Genomic DNA, 17221 nt, shown 5'->3' on the forward strand with positions numbered 1-17221 from the left:
AAGTAAGCCTCCCATAAATGTCATCAGCACTACTCAGAGATCAGCTGCCAGGAGCTGAGTGGTGGATCTCCCTCTGATTCCCCTTCCTACAGGGGAGGATCGGACCTCCATTAGTGTTTTCCCACAGTAATGCAGTTGTCTTTTGTCACTCCTCTGTTCATGTTCACAAGCATGAGCCTACACCTCATGACTCCATTACATTGGGCTGGATTTTGCCAGCCGAGACGAGTTGGATGTGGGACTGCTGCCTTCTGGGGTTTAGTCCCGCTCCCAGCGACGTCTGACCAACCCACGCTATTTTCCCTTGATTGACCTTGTTAAGCCCCGCCCTGCGGGCTTACCGGCTAATTAAGGGAAAGCCAGTGACAGTTGACGTCAGCGTAGGACGCTTCATCTGTCAAAAACATTTTGACAGATGAATTGTCAGCGTTTGACAGCTTTGAGAAGCTGTCAAACACTGATAATCTCTGTTCTAAGGTGAGCCCTTGCACAAAGGCTCACCAAGACCTCTCTCCTCAGCAGAAAACAGATGGCTGCTGCATCTGAGAATGCAGCAGCCATTCTGTCATCTCTGCCATTGAGATGAGGCACCTCCGGATCCTCAAAAGTTGAAGCCTGCAGGAAGAAGCAAAGGTAAGGAAACTTTTTCCAACACTTTACACGCACCTCTCATACTTACCTGTCTACACTTGCACCCATCACTCACCTCTACAGCTGACATTTCGACCTCTCTCACCCCCGCAGACCCACTGCTCGCCTTGCTGACCCTGGCGAGGTTCGCAGCCATCGGGAAGCCCGCAATTGCTGCCGTAAAATGGGGAAAAGCCTCAAAACTGCCTGTTAACAGGCAGTTAATTGTCTCTAATCCCCTTCCTGCCTTGCAGAGACGGGTCCCTGCATGACTCGGGGACCCGCCTCCCGGAAAGATGGCATGGAGGCAGGTTGGGAGCGGGGTTAGTACCCGCTCCCAGTTTCTGCCATTTTCCTGGCAGTCCCGCCTCCAAACCCGCCTCCTCAGGGCTGGTAAAATCCCGTCCTACAGTGTCACTGCACCACTTTAAGTGTACAATTCTGCAGGCCCAGCAGCCTGAGAGTACATGGCTAAAGCAGCCAGTCTTCATGTGGGGGCCCAGCAAGTGATTGAACCGTGAAGTGCATCAGAGCATCAACGCACGACAGGAGTCAGTGGATAATTATCGGGGAGAACCTTGGCTACTGTTCCCCCTCCCTAGCTCAGGGGCACTGAGACAACTGTAGCACACTTACTGAGTAGCTGGAAATTCAGCACAGGACAGGGACCGAACCTGGAGCGTACCGGCCAGTGTGGGAGGTGCATTTAGCAGCTCAGCTATAATGATGCATCAGGGTCTGTTATAACGTATTTGTTCCATTATTGATGAACACTAGATATAATGACAAGAAAGAAAGAATTAAGTACTTGTGAAGGGATATGGGTATGGGGTGGGGAGGGTCATCGGGCCAGAACATCTTCCACAGTTATGCTCTGTTTCAGCCCTTTCAGTCAGAACTAGACTGGCTACGGATCCCACAAGATGTCCCTGTCACACTCTCCGCTTCTCTAGCTCCTGTAGCTGTCCACCCGTTCTAAAACTTCCATTGCAGTCTTCCCATGCACATCTGAGCTTTGACCTTTGATGACCAGCTGGGACCCTTTAATTACAACACGACATTACCAATCTTCATCCGCATTGCACTCGGTCTCTCTGCTTTGCGTCAGGATTCGAGCACCCTGTCTGTTTCACTGCACGGTTTTGCCGTTTGTGTTGTCAAGCTCATTTTCTTTGTGTGCACATCGCGCATTTTTGCGATGCAAATGTCGATATTAGCTTTGCTTCTGGCCTCCCTTTGTAGTCGCTGTTAGCTGGTTCATAAATATTGACGGATTTACCTTGCTGCAAACGATAATAACTGTGATCTGATCCTGCACGACTGCTTAACCTTTCCTGACTACTTGCAAAATGCTGCAGAGTCACGTCCTTGGACTGCTGCAGTGAAGACAGTGGATGCCACGAGGCACTGAGCTGTCGAGCTGGTAACTGATGACAAGTCCAGGGCTGAGCAGGAGGGCAGGGAACAGATAGAGCGAGCCTTAGGCGCTTGTAATATATTTTCCTGCTTATGGCAACTCACTGAAAACCTTAATCACTAATGCTGCAGAACATGAGAGATAGAAATGGAAAGGAGGGCACCATGCTTTTAAAGAAATAAGCTTTCAGAGTAGTGAGCCAGTTCTAACCCAGCTGAGCTAGTGGATCCGAACAATGAGCAAGCTGAAATTAGCCCCAGGGCTGAGGAGCAAATACATTTCAGCCAGGATTTCGACTCCTGATCATTATCTAGTGGTCGGTGCTGAAAAGTGTGCAAGTGTGGGAAATGACCATCCTATCTGACATTAGTGTAGAAATTGTCATCCTATTCTAAGCAATGATATAGCACCTCTGGTGCAGAACACCTCCATCCTGACGAACTGTATCACAGTATGGTATGGCAGCTGTAGTTACTATGACCGGAAAGCCCTGCAGCGGGTAGTCAAAACTGCCCAACGCATTACCGGTACCCGGCTACCGACCATAGAGCACATATACCAGAAACGCTGTTTACGGAGGTCACAATCCATCATCAAAGACCCTACCCACCCCAGCCACAGTCTGTTCGCCCTCCTGCCATCTGGGAGACGCTACAGATGCATTCGCACCCGTACGACCAGATTTAGGAACAGCTTCTTTCCCAGGGCTGTCATCCTACTGAACTCCACAAATAAACTCTAAAGCCTGCACATCTGCCAATGCACTTTATTATGGTTATGTTTATGTTAATGTATTACAAGCCAAATGTATGTTGAATGTTTAAATGTCTTAATCTAAATGTACACTCTCGGGAGCCGCAAGCCTACATTTCGTTGTACTGCACTTGTGCACTAACAATGACAATAAAAGTTGAGTTGAGTTGAGTTGATTTTAAAATTCTCATCCTTGTTTTCAAATCCCCCCATGGCCTCGCCCCCTTCTTATCTCTGAAACCTCCTCCAGCCCTACAACCTTCCGGAATCTCTGCGCTCCTCCAATTCTGGCCTCTTGCGCATTCCTGATTTTAATCACTAATTGGTGGCCATGCCTTCAGCTGCCTAGGCCTTAAGCTCTGGAATTCCCTCTTAACCTCACCGCCTCTCTCCATGATCTTTTGACTTAACTACAGACTCAACTGTGATGCTCCGCATGGTGGAAGAGTCTGGCAATACTCACTATCTAGGCTTACATATGATGAATGGCCACTTTGGTGAGGTACTGGGTGAATGTGGAACCATGCCAGCGTGAGTCAGCGCCTACAGAAGCAGAAGCCGTAAAAATGATCAAACTGCTTCCTGCTTTCATATTTATATGCAGCATAAAATTTTGATGCAAGATTTATAATTTACTGTTTTTCACCATGCTTCTGTTCGCTGTGTTCTTGCTACTTTCTTCCTAGGCCTTCTCACTCTCCTTCCCCTTACTGCATCTCCTTTCCCAGAGTCTCACTGGACCTCCTCGATTCAGAACTAATGAGCACTGCTCCAGAAACCAGCTGTCCAGATTCTTGGAGCATGTTTGAGCATTACATATTATCTCTGAAAATCTAATTTATTGTTGCAGTGCATTGGTGATGTACAACAAAAACACCGTACATTTATATAGCACCTTTAACATAGTAACGAGTCCCAAGGTGCTTCACAGGAGTGTTATTAGACAAAAATTTGACAATGAACCACGTAAGGAGTTATTAGGACAGATGACCAAAACTCCCCTGCTCTTCTTCAAAATAGCAGCCACGGGATCTTTTACGTACACCTGAGAAGGCGGATGTGGCCTCGGTTTGACGTCTCATCCAAAGGGCCGGACCTGCGGCAGTGCAGCACTTTAACATTTAATGAGAAACTGAGGATGACACTCACTCCTAATCTTCTGGCTGCAAAGTTATGAAGAGAGCATTTCTTGTATTAGTCCTCTGTAGTTATTGTGCCTCTGTGTTAGATTTCCCAGATAATGCTTCTGTGCGGCAGTGGGGAAAGGAGGTAGGTGTCGTGTAGTGGGTCTGCATACTGGAGTTTCCAATCTAGGAACTAAATTTGAAACCAATTTCCTCGGTGCTATCTGTAAGGATGCGATCGGGGTAGTCTTAACCCAGTTCCTAGTGCATATAGGATCACTGCACCAAACTGACACAGGCATAGTGGGCCAAATGGCCTCCTTCAGTGTAGGAAACATAGAAACATAGAAGATAGGAGCAGGAGTAGGCCATTCGGCCCCTCGAGCCCGCTCCGCTATTCAATGAGATCATGGCTGATCATCCAAACTCAGTACCCTGTCCCTGCCTTCTCCCCATATCCCTTGATCCCTTTAGCCTTAAGAAATATATCTAACTCCTTCTTGAATATATTTAATGAATTGGCCTCAACTGCCTTCTGTGGTAGAGAATTCCACAGGTTCACCACTCTCTGGGTGAAGAAATTCCTCCTCATCTCTGTCCTAAATGGCTTACCCCTTATCCTTAGACTGTGACCCCTGGTTCTGGACGCCCCCGCCATTGGGAACATCCTTCCTGCATCTAGTCTGTCTAGTCCTGTTAGAATTTTATAAGTTTCAATGAGATCCCCTCTCATTCTTCTAAACTCCAGCGAGTATAAGCCCAATCGACCCAATCTCTCCTCATATGTCATTCCTGCCATCCCAGGTATCAGCCTGGTGAATCTTCGCTGCACTCCTTCCATGGCAAGAACGTCCTTCCTCAGGTAAGGCGACCAAAACTGCACACAATACTCAAGGTGTGGTCTCACCAAGGCCCTGTACAGCTGTAGCAAGACATCCTTGCTCCTGTACTCGAACCCTCTCACTACGAAGGCCAACATACCATTTGCCTTCTTAACCGCCTGCTGCACCTGCATGCTTACCTTCAGCGACTGGTGCACAAGGACACCCAGGTCTCATTGCACTTCCCCTTTTCCCAATCTATTGCCATTCAGATAATAATCTGCCTTCCTGTTTTTGCCACCAAAGTGGATAACCTCGCATTTATCCACATTATACTGCATCTGCCATGCATCTGCCCAATCACCCAACCTGTCCAAATCATACTGGAGTTTCTCGGCATCCTCCTCACAGCACACTGCCCACCCAGCTTTGTGTTGTCTGCAAACTTGGAGATATTACATCTAGTTCCCTCGTCTAGCTCATTAATATATATATTGTGAATAGCTGGGATCCTAGGACTGATCCCTGTGGTACCCCACTAGTCACTGCCTGCCACTTGGAAAAAGACCCGTTTATTCCAACTCCTTGCTTCCTGTCTGCCAACCAGTTCTCTATCCAAGTCAGTACCTTGCCCCCAATCCCATGTGCCTTAACTTTACACGCTAATCTCTTATGCGGGACCTTATCGAAAGCCTTCTGAAAGTCCAAATACACCACATCCACTGGTTCTCCCTTATCTATTCTACCAGTTACATCCTCAAAAAATTCCAGTAGGATTCAAATTCAGCAGAAATTGGCAATTTCACTCACCTGGGTAAATTTAAAAGTACTTCCAGTGTAGGTGAAACTCTGTCCTGGAAACACTAAAGGCATAGGATTACACCATAGAGGCCACAGGATGTTTGGTGTGGGAGCTGTTTTGAGGTTGAAGTTAAGGCATATGGTTGGGGCAGAGTAGAAACAGCTTCATTCTATTTCTAGCCATGCTGTACCTTACCTATTGCTGCTTGATGCCGACAAAAATGGAGAAAGTAGACAAAAATAGAGGAGAGGATATCAGTTTTAAAAATAAGCAATGATCAGAACTAACAAATGTCACCCATAAGGTGCGACAGTCACTCGTTTCCTCAGAGTTCTGATTGGCTGCCGCAACTTCAGCAGAGATCGGTGAAAACCCTGTTAACGGTCTACCTGGGGTTTCCGCCACAGTTGCGACGGCCGATTGGGAGAAGCCCCCAGGAAATTCCTGGTGCCTGTGTTTAAATGGGTGTACCAGCTGGTTCATTCCAAGTACAATCGTCGCCTCTAAGAGCAGCAATGAGCTCTACTCAGAGCAGTGAGGTTTAGATTCGCACCTGTGAGGTCCTACATCAGTGTTGTCCAATATATTAGCCACGTGTGTCAGCCGCGGCTCAGTGGGTAGCACACTCACCTCTGAGTCAGAAGGTCACGGGTTCAAGTCCCCCACTCCAGAGACTTGAGCACAAAATCCAGGCTGAAACTCCAGGGCAGTACTGAGGGAGTGCTGCACTGTCAGAAGTGCCGTCTTTCAGATGAGATTCTAAATGGAGGCCCCATGTGCTCTCTCAGGTAGACGTAAAAGATCCTATGGCACTAATTTGAAAATAGGAGTTCTCCCTGGTGTCCTGAAGAATATTCATCCCTCAATCAACATCACTAAAACACATTATCTCAGTGCTCTTTGTGGGAGCTTGCTGTGCACTGTGTTTCCTACAAGTGATTACACTTCAAAAGTAATTAATTGGCTGTAAAGCACTGTGGGATGTCTTGAGGTGGTGAAAGGTGCTATATAAATATAAGTCTTTCTTTCATTTTAATTGGAAATCCAGATGTGGTTAAATGCATTTCTGGTTAGTAAAGAAGTTAGTATTGGTAAAAAAGTAGTACTGGAGAAATTAATGGGACTGAAAGCTGATAAATCCCCCGGACCTTTGCCTACATCCTAGGGTTTTGAAAGAGGTGGCTATAGAGATAGTACTGTAGATGCAATGGTTGTCATTTTCCAAAATTCCATAGATTCTAGAACGGTTCCTGCAAATTGGAAAGTAGCAAATGTAACCCCACTATTTAAGACAGGAGGGAGAGAGAAAACGGGGAACTACAGACCAGTTAGCCTGACATCAGTAGTAGGGAAAATGCTAGAATCTATTATTAAGGGATATGGAGATTGTGCAGGAAAGTGGAGTTGAGGTCGATGATCAGCCATGATCTTATTTAATGGTGGAGCAGGCTCGAGGGGCCGTATGGCCTACTCCTGCTCTTATTTCTTATGTTCTAGGACGTGGTAACAGGGCACTTAGAAAATAATAATAGGATTGGGCAGAGTCAACACAGGTTTATGAAAGCGAAATTGTGTTTGACGAATCTGTTATAGTCTTTTGAGGTTGTAACTAGCAGAATACATAAGGGGGACCCAGTGGATGTGGTGTATTTGGATTTTCAGAAGGCATTTGATAAGGTGCCACACAAGAGGTTATTAAACAAAATTAGGGCTCATGGGATTGGGGGTAATATGCTATCATGGATTGAGGATCGGTTAACGATCAGAAAACAGAGAGTAGTAATAAACAGGTCATTTTCAGGTTAGCAGACTGTAACTAGGATCAGTGCTTGGGCCTCAGCTATTCACAATCTACATCAATGATTTGCATGAGGGGACCAAATGTAATATATCCAAGTTTGCTGATGATACAAAGCTGGGTGGGAATGTAAGTTGTGAGGAGGATGCAAGGAGGCTTCAAGGGGATATAGACAGGCTAAGTGAGTGGGCAAGAACATGGCAACTGGAATATAAAATGTGGAGAAATGTGAAGTTAACCACTTTGGTAGGAAAAATAGAAAAGCAGAGTAATTTTTAAATGGTGAGAGATTGGGAAATGTTGGTGTTCAGAGGGACCTGGGTGTCCTTGTACACGAATCACTGAAAGTTAACATGCAGGTACAGCAAGCAATTAGGAAAGCAAATGGTATGTTGGCCTTTAATACAAGAGGATTTGAGTATGTTTTACTGCAATTATATGGGGCCCCGGTGAGACCACACCTGGAGTATTGTGTACAGTTTTGGTCTCCTTACCTGAGGAAGGATATACTTGCCATAGAGGGAGTGCAACGAAGGTTCACCAGACTGGTTCCTGGGATGGGGGGATTGTCCTATGAGGAGAGATTGAGTAGACTAGGCCTATATTCTCTAGAGTTTAGAAGAATGAGAGGTGATCTCATTGAAACATACAAAATTCTTACAGGGCTTGACAGAGTAGATGCAGGGAGGATGTTTCCCCTGGCTGGAGAGTCTAGAACCAGGGGTCACAGTCTCAGGATAAGGGGTCGGCCATTTAGGACTGAGATGAGGAGGAATTTCTTCACTCAGAGGGTGGTGAATCTTTGGAATTCTCTACCCCAGAGGGCTGTGGAGGCTCAGTCATTGAGTATATTCAAGACTGAGATCAATAGATGTTTGAATATTAAGGGAATCAAGGGATATGGGGATAGTGCAGGAAAGTGGAGATGAGGTCGAAGATCAGCCATGATCTTATTGAATGGTGGAGCAGGCTCGAGGGGCCGAATGGCCGACTCCTGCTCCTATTTCTTATGTTCTTAAATAGAAAATGAATAATGGACACCATCATTGGGCATGTGATCTCAATACTCATATCTGCAAAGATGTGTATATTAATCTTTGTGTCCGTTTGTTGGTAAAATAGTAAAATGAAAAGCAAAGTGTTTTTTGATTATTGAGAGGAAGGCACACGGTCAGTTGGGTAATGATGTTTGTTAAGTAAATATGCACATATGAAGTACATTTCCCTGTATTGTGTTTTCTACTAAAATATGTGGCTAAATCGGTGTTGCCGTAGCCTCACCTGTGGCTAGTCAACCCTTTCTGTCCTGCGTGTCACTGCCAGCCTCGCTGGTGCAGGGAGGGACTGAATGGAGGCCAGGCATTCTGCAAAGGAAGACAGAGGCTTATCGGTGGTGGCGATAACCCCGGGTTGGTGTCATGAAACCTCCTCAGAAACCAGGTAGAAGCAGGACTGAGGGAGGCCTGGAGGGAGGTGGTGCGGGGAGAAGAGGGAAGGGGGGGGGGGGGGAATAGCAGCTAAAAAGCAGAGGGACTCCCAAACAGAAAAATCTAAAATAACTTGTGCAGAGGATGGGCAGTCATTTCTGCGCCTCCCATCCAATTTTAAGTTGAAAATTCGCCCAGAAAGTTAATTCCCCTAAGTAGAAATCTGATTTCCCACACTTACATATGCATCGTGGTAGCACGCTGTATGTTCAAACTTGATCCATTTTTAAATTAAATCTTGCTGAAGATTGCTGTCTGGCTGCCCAGAAATAAGGAAATGCTGAAAATACATGGCCAGCTCCATTATTAATTGGCACTTTCCATGTTAACTTTTGTTCTCTTTCAGAGGGAGGCCATTCAGCCCACTGTGTTTGTGCCGAAAGAGCTCTCCAATCAGTCCCACTCCCCCCAGCTCTTTTCCCAATAGCCCTGCAATTTTTTTTCCCCTCCATTTATCCAATTGCCTTTTGAAAATCACGATTGAATCTGTTTCCACCGCCCTCAGGCAGCGCGTTCCAGATCACAACAACTGGCTGGGTAAAAAAAGTCATCTCCCCTCTGGGTCTTTTGCCAATTACCTTCAGTATGTTACCGACCCTCCCCAGTGGAAACAATTTCTCCTTATCTACTTTATCAGAACCCTTCATCATTTTGAACCCCTCCAGTAATTCTCCTCTTAACCTCCTGAGAACACGCCCAGCTTCTCTGGTCTCTCCGGCTGCTGACTCCTCTGCTGTGCTTTTCCAGTGATTTCTGCGTTTCCTTTCCCATTTCCCACATTCACTATTTTTTTAAACCAAGGACTGCTCCAAAAAAAACCATGTAAACCTGGCCAAACCTATCAGCGCAGATTGAACAAGCGGATTCTATCCGTTCAGTCTCATTTCACAGCACTTTCTGCTAAAATAACCGTTTCGCTGCTTTTGGGCGTGATTGGAATCGTCATGTTGTTGACAAGCTTCATCTTATTCTATTGCCAGTGCAACGTTATAACACCAGGCTGCGCAGCCCCAGTGCAATGCAGCACATCTTACAAATGCTAAAAAAATCTGTCAGGATGTCTGGGACTTTCCGACTGAGTCTGTGACACTTGGCACCGTCTGTCAGGACTGGGACAAACGGAGCTGCAGCATCCGGCATCTTGCTGCACTTTGACTGACTGGGTGCAGGACCATCTCCTGCCTGTGTCCTGCATCTTTGCACCAGAAGCCGCTAAAACAGGGACAACGACGATTTCTGAGCGGATCTGCAGGATAAATCACTCGCCCTACCGAATCATTCTAACAGTACGTCAGAGATCGAGCTTATTCCAGCTGTTTCTGAAGGGGCTTTAGCTCATCTTCTCAGTCCCGCTGCTGCTGTCTGTGAGCCTTGTCCCTTCACCCAGCTGTCTCAGTAATATAACAAAATCCCATTGATAACACACACAGACACACACACAAGGAGCCAGCAAAGCCTCAGCTCTCCCAGGTTGGGTACACCACCATTCTGCAGGTGCAGGTCGCACAAGTCCATCAACCAACCATCCCCTTGCTGCGTCAGAATTAGTGTTTAATTAATAGTTCCACTTTACATACATATCACGCATTGTTAGCATCTTCCCTCTTATTTCTCAGCCCACTCTGATTTAAAATAAACGCATACTTTAAATGGTAAGCATCCTCTCTGTGTGCTGTAACTGAACCAACTGGATAAACGCATATAGTCCCTGGAAATGTAAGATTTCTCGTATATTAAATGTGTGCACGATGCCAGTGTTCTATAAATGAACATTTTAAAATGTGCTACTGACCGTGTGCCTTCCTGCGTTCTCCAACCTGACTGAGTCGGTTCTGGAGATGATCCCACGCCGCTGCTCTGCCTCTCTCCCGTTCTCTCTACAGCATTAAACAGCATTTAAACCCCCCGAGGCGGCTCTGACACTCCCTCGGCCCCCACCCACTCCCCACAGTGCAACGCTGGCCAGTTATCGAGTGACTTGGGCAACTCATTGAGCTGGAGCTCGCTTCCCCCAGCCTGGCCATGAATGGCACGGCTACCATGGGCCGAATGGCCTCTATCATTCTCTGATGGAGCCCCCTTCACCCATCTCTCAGCCGGTCAAAGCCCCAGCCCCTTGGAGTAATAGCCCTCTCCCGAGTCGGAAGCTGAACGATCTGAAGAGCTGCCTATCAACATTTCAGGAGATGTTCCCCCTATGAATGAGTGGAAAGTCTAGGCCATTAATAATGCATTTTTGATGCTGCAATCATCTAATTTATTTGCCAATACAATGATTACCAATCAGGCTGGTTGAGGGGGGAAAGATTTCCCTGGAATGCTTTGCATGAGCATCAAGTCCAACATCACCGAAAGATGTACATACAATCTGGGTTAGCAGTTAACTTGTACTTCCACTTTTCATGTTGATGCCCCGCAAGGATTGGCGCTCACAGGGGGTTGCTCAGCCGAGATAGCGCAGTTCCCAATTGCAGAGGGGCCAGAACACCGGGGAAACAATCACAGCGCCCAGTTGATGCCCAGTAATCTGCATGGGAAGAGAATCTGGGTCCGCGATTTCCCGGCCAGAGCACCCAGAGTGAGTGCGGCTCCTCGCAGGTTCAGCCCCGTCACACGCCGTTAGCGTCTCTCTGAATGTTTCACGTCACACACTCAATAATGCATTGATTATTTGTTTAACACAATCAATAAGGTGTTGCGGCTGCCACGGAACACGAATGGAGGCCGAACCGATCTGAGGAACACATGGCTTTTATTACATTCTCTTGAGAGATGGCTGCCCCAGCTCCTCTCTCTGCTAAACCCGAAAACCGACTGAGGGCCACGCCCGCACTTTTGAGTACACACTGAGGGCGACGCCCGCTCCTTTGTCATGCCTTAAAGGCAGCATGCTTCTTAAAGGCAAGGTGCCCGATTTATTGTCCACGGACGGAAAAGTGGATTGCGCCCGTTTAGGTGGCGATCCGCCACACAGCTCCCCCCAGAATCCGCTTAGGAGGTGTGGACGAGACGGTGCAGCGGTCTGATGGGCCGGCCGGAGCGGCTCTTGTAGGACGCCGGTGGACGTGGAGCAGCCGGGTGTACTGGCTTGAGGGCAGGTCGGCCGCGTGGCGGTGGACGAGATACTGGGACCTGCTCACCGGGCTCCGAGTGTGCTGGCTTGAGTCGGTCAACCGACACTTTTTCAGTCCTGTCGCCCACTTGTAGGTCGAAAAATTTGTCCCCAGCCTGTAGCACTTTGTAGGGCCCGTCGTACGGGGGTTGAAGGGGTCCGCGGTGGGCATCGTGCCGGACGAAAACGAACCGTGCCTGGTGCAGGCTTAGCGGGACGTGTGAGGTGGATTCGCCATGCCGGGCAATGGGCACCGGGGCGAACTGTAGCGCCGGTGAGGCGAAGTCGTGGCGTTGCTAGTCGGCTGACCAGGGTGTCGTGGCGGTGGGCAGGAACTCGCCGGGTACGCGCAGCGGCTGGCCGTACACGAGCTCTGCTGCCGATGCGTGGAGGTCTTCTTTAACCGTGGAGCGCAGGCCGAGGAGGACCCACGGGAGTCGGTCGGTCCAGGCGCCGTCCTGGAGGCTGGCTCGAAGAGATGCCTTCAAGGATCTGTGGAACCGCTCACACAGTCCGTTGGCTTGGGGGTGGTACGCTGTGGTGCGGTGAATGGTCACCCCGAGATTGCGTGCGATGGCGGTCCAGAGTTCAGAGGTAAATTGCGGACCTCTGTCCGACGTCATGTCGGAGGGGACGCCGAACCGTGCGACCCAGGTGCTGATGAAGGCTCTGGCGATGTCGGCGGTGGTGGTAGAGGTCAGTGGAATTGCCTCGGGCCAGCGCGTGGTGCGGTCGACGATCATCAGCAAGTGCGTGTGGCCTTGCGACAGCGGCAGGGGCCCGACGATGTCCACGTGGATGTGGTTGAATCTACGTGAAGGGACGGTGAACTCCTCGAGGGGTGCTTTCGTGTGTTGCTGCACCTTGGCCCGTTGGCAGGCTAGGCAGGAGTTGGCCCAAGTACGCACATCCTTGCGAAGTCCACGCCAGACAAAGCGGTTGGCTACCAATTTGATGGATGCGTGGGCGCCGGGGTGGGAGAGGTTGTGGAGAATCTCGAATACCCGGCGGCGCCAGGACGCTGGGACGACGGGCCGAGGTTGAGATAGGGATATGTCGCACTTGACCGTGACTGCGGTCGGGCCGCAGGCGACGTCGGCCAGGCGTAGCCCTGGTAGGTTGGTAGGTGCGGAGAGCAGATCAGTGTCCATGAGCTGGTCTGCTGCGAGTTGAGCGTAGTCGACTGCCAGGTGTGCGGCGTGGATGGCGGGGCGGGAGAGGCAGTCGGCTACCACGTTGTCTCGGCCGGAGACGTGTTGGATGTCCGTGGTGAACTCGGACACTGCCGCGAGCTGGCGCTGCTGCCTGGCGGACCAGGGGTCGGTTGTCTTTGCCATTGCGAATGTCAGGGGTTTGTGGTCGACAAACGCAGTGAAGGGGTGGCCCTCCAGCAAAAACCGAAAATGGCGGACCGCCAGGTACAGCGCGAGGAGCTCGCGGTCGAAGGTGCTGTACTTGACCTCCGGGGGGCGTAGTTGGCGGCTGAAGAAGGCAAGTGGTTGCCAGGCGCTGTCGACCCACTGCTCGTACACGGCGCCGACCGCGTGGTCGGAGGCGTCCGTGGTGAGCGCTACTCTGGCATTGGGCCGTGGGTGCGCGAGCAGGGTGGCGTCGGCGAGCGCGGTCTTGGTGGAGTTGAAGGCGGCTGATACGTCTGCCGTCCATTTGACCGCCATCTTGCCGCTCCTGCCCCGGAGGGCTTCATACAGGGGCCTCATGAGGGACGCCGCTTTGGGGATGAAGTGGTTGTAGAAATTCACCATCCCGAGGAACTCCTGGAGTCCTTTGATGGTGGTGGGGCGGGGAAATTGCTGGACGGCCTGCACCTTGGTGGGCAGGGGAATGGCCCCAGCATGGGTGATGTGGTGGCCGAGGAAGTCGATCTTGTCCAGGCCGAACTGGCACTTGGCTGGGTTGAGGATGAGCCCGTGGTCACTGAGGCGCCCGAACAGGATGCGAAGGTTTTCGAGGTGTTCCTGCTTGGAGGAACTGGCTACCAGGATGTCGTCCAGGTAGACGAACAGGAACTTCAGGTCCCGAAGGACTGAGTCCATGAGCCGTTGGAATGCCTGGGCCGCATTTTTGAGGCCGAAGGGCATCCGCAGGAACTCGAAAAGCCCGAAGGGGGTGATTACGGCCGTCTTGGGGACGTCCGCGGGGTGGACGGGGACTTGGTGGTAGCCGCGCACCAGGTCGACTTTGGAAAAGACTGAGCGGCCGGCCAGTCTAGCCGAGAAGTCCTGAATGTGCGGCACGGGGTACCGATCAGGGGTGGTGGCATCGTTGAGGCGGCGGTAATCCCCGCAGGGGCGCCAACCCCCGCCTGGTTTGGGGGCGATGTGGAGTGGGGAGGCCCAGGGACTGTTGGAGCGACGGATGATGCCGAGCTGTTCCATAGTGGCAAACTCGGTCCGCGCGATCTCCAGTTTGGCCGGGTCCAGCCTGCGGGCGTGGGCGTACACTGGGGGGCCTGTGGTGGGGATGAAGTGTTCCACCCCGTGTTTGGCGACCTCCGCGGAGAAGGTCGGGTTGGTGAGGGCCGGGAATTCGGCCAGGAGTGCCGAGTAGTCATCCGTGGCCCGGGCGTGGCACTGTGACGCCATGTCGGCGGGTTGACGGGGGGCCATGGCGCCCAGGATGGGGGACATGGTGTTCATGTCCACGAGGCGGTGTCGAGGGATGTCTACCAGTAGGCCGTGGGCGCACAGGAAGTCTGCGCCGATGAGAGGGGAGAGTACCTTGGCAGTGATGAACTCCCATCGGTAGCGGCGACCAGCGAGGTCAAGGGTGACTGTGCGGGTGCCGTACGTCCGGATGTCCGAGCCGTTAGCGGCAGCCAGCGCCTGTCCTCGTTCGCCCTTTTGGATGTCGAGGGCGGAGGCCGGGATGATGCTGTGCTGAGCTCCAGTGTCGCACAGGAACCGGCGGCCGGTTTTGTCATCCGTGACGTACAGCAGGGAGCCCGCGTGGCCCACGGCCATCGCGGGGGCTGGTACGGGGGCGGACTTGAAGGAGCAGGGAGGTGTGCACCGTTGTGCCCTGGCGCCGAACCGTGCGTGGTAGTAATAGTAGCCCGGGTTTGTGGGGCGCGAAGGCCCCGTGGGCCCCGTGGCTGGGCCTTGTGGCCGCGTGGTGGCCGGTGAGGGGCGCGCCCAGGCTGTGGCTGCCAGGTCCGGAGCGACGTCGCGGCTGGAGTGAGCGGACAGCAGCTTGTCGGCCTCGTCGGCCAGGGCTTCTAGGTCCGTGAGGCCGGACGCCACGATCGCTGGGCGGATGCTGGGAGGTAGCTGGCGGATGAACAGCATGCGGAAGAGGGACCCGGGTGGGCTCTCGTCGGTGAGTGAGAGCATGTGGGAGAGGAGGTCTGACGGTGAGGCGTCACCGAGGCCTGGAAGGTCGAGGAGGCGGCAGTTTCGCTGGTATGTCGAGGTCGTAAATTTTTTAAGGAGCGCGGCCTTAAGATGTGCATACTTGCCCTCCTCTGGTGAGTTCTGCAGCGCTACCCAGACCTTCGTGACTGTGGAGCTACCGAGTGATGCGACGAGGTAGTCATACTTCGTCCCATCTGTGGTGATGTGTCGCAGCCGGAATCGGGACTCAGCTTGGAGGAACCAGGCTTCGGGCTGGTTTTCCCAAAACTCCGGCAGTTTCACGGAAACTGCGTTCGTGTCCGCCATTGCAGTGCTCGGAATACGTTCTGAGCGTCGGGGTCACCAATGTTGCGGCTGCCGCGGAACACGAATGGAGGCCGAACCGATCTGAGGAACACATGGCTTTTATTACATTCTCTTGAGAGATGGCTGCCCCAGCTCCTCTCTCTGCTAAACCCTAAAACCGACTGAGGGCGACACCCGCGCTTTTGAGTACACACTGAGGGCGACGCCCGCTCCTTTGTCATGCCTTAAAGGCAGCATGCTTCTTAAAGGCAAGGTGCCCGATTTATTGTCCACGGACGGAAAAGTGGATTGCGCCCGTTTAGGTGGCGATCCGCCACAAAGGGAAGCATTCTAGAGGATTGTGTTTACAATATCTCTAGAACTAGAAATCAGAGGAAATCTTTACAAGATGCACTGCAGCAACTCGCCAAAGCTTCTTCAGCAGCACCTCCCAAACCCGTGACCTCTTCCACCTAGAAGGACAAGGGCAGCAGGCGCATGGGAACACCACCACCTCCAAATTCCCCTCCAAGTCTCACACCATCCTGACTTAGAAATATATCGGCAGATCCTTCATCATCACTGGGTCAAAACCCTGGAACTCCCTCCCTAACAGCACTGTGGGAGCACCTTCACCACACGGACTGCAGCGGTTCAAGAAGGCGGCTCACCACCACCTTCTCGAGGGCAATTAGGGATGGACAATTAATGCTGGCCTTGACAGCGACGCCCACATCCCATAAAAAACAAATTAAAAAAAACGTTCTTAACACAAAGCCCCAAGAGGGAATATTTCCCCTGTAGGTCACCCCATGTTATTCACTCCAGTCCCAATCAATTGTGAAACTCAGGACCTCTCTACCTGTTCAGGTGGATGTAAAAGATCTTATGGTACTATTTGAAGAACAGGCCGTAATCCTGGTGCCTTGGCCAAGATTTATCCACTAACCAGCACTACCAAAAACAGATTAATTGATCATGCATCTCATTGCTGTTTGCTGGATCTTGCTGTGTGTAAATTGGCTGCCACATTTGCCCACAAAACAAGTGACTGCCCTTCAAAAGTAATGAATTGCCTGTAAAGCACTTTGGGACATGCTGAAGATATGAACAATGCTATATAAATGAAAGATTCTTTCTTTCTCCTGAGGGTAGTGATCCTTCACTGCTCCTCCAGTAACTCATTCAAGTGGCTATTCTTCATGTATGAGTCAAGACAGTGAGTAGCCACTGACAATGGGTGGGATAGAATCATAGAATCTTACAGCACTGAAGTCCATTCGGCCCATCGTGCCTGTGCCGGCTCTTTGAAAGAGCTCTCCATTTAGTCCCACTCCCCCGCTCTTTCCCCACAGCCCTGCAAATTTTTCATTTTCAATTATTTATCCAATTCCCTTTTGAAAGTTACCATTGAATCTGTATCCACCACCCTTTCAGGCAGCGCATTCCAGATCACAACAACTCGCTGCATAAAAAAATTCTCCTCATCTCCCTGAGATACATACCATGTAGCTAAACCAGACGCTGTGTTCAACCCATCCCGGCCAAGGATGTAGTTGTGTGATTGGAGATAAAACAGTTACAGGCCAGCCTTATCGCCAATGCAGTTTTGTACTTTTAT

The 17221-nt window shown here is 50.7% G+C and overlaps 1 protein-coding gene across 1 annotated transcript in view; it reads right to left on the reverse strand.

Annotated features, from left to right (window-relative positions):
• The window catches only part of LOC147096891 (synaptosomal-associated protein 25), a 300271-nt gene extending 289567 nt beyond the window's left edge, over positions 1–10704 (reverse strand). The window contains exon 1 of the mRNA XM_085973588.1: positions 10625–10704. The gene's annotated coding sequence lies outside the window, so the exon portion shown is untranslated. The remainder of the gene's footprint in view (positions 1–10624) is intronic.
• Positions 10705–17221: the final 6517 nt, after the last annotated feature.

The sequence above is a fragment of the Somniosus microcephalus genome, chromosome 34 (genome assembly GCF_052327205.1).
Source record: "Somniosus microcephalus isolate GS21.2 chromosome 34, FLI_Smic_1.0, whole genome shotgun sequence".
Taxonomy (NCBI): Eukaryota; Metazoa; Chordata; class Chondrichthyes; order Squaliformes; family Somniosidae; genus Somniosus; species Somniosus microcephalus.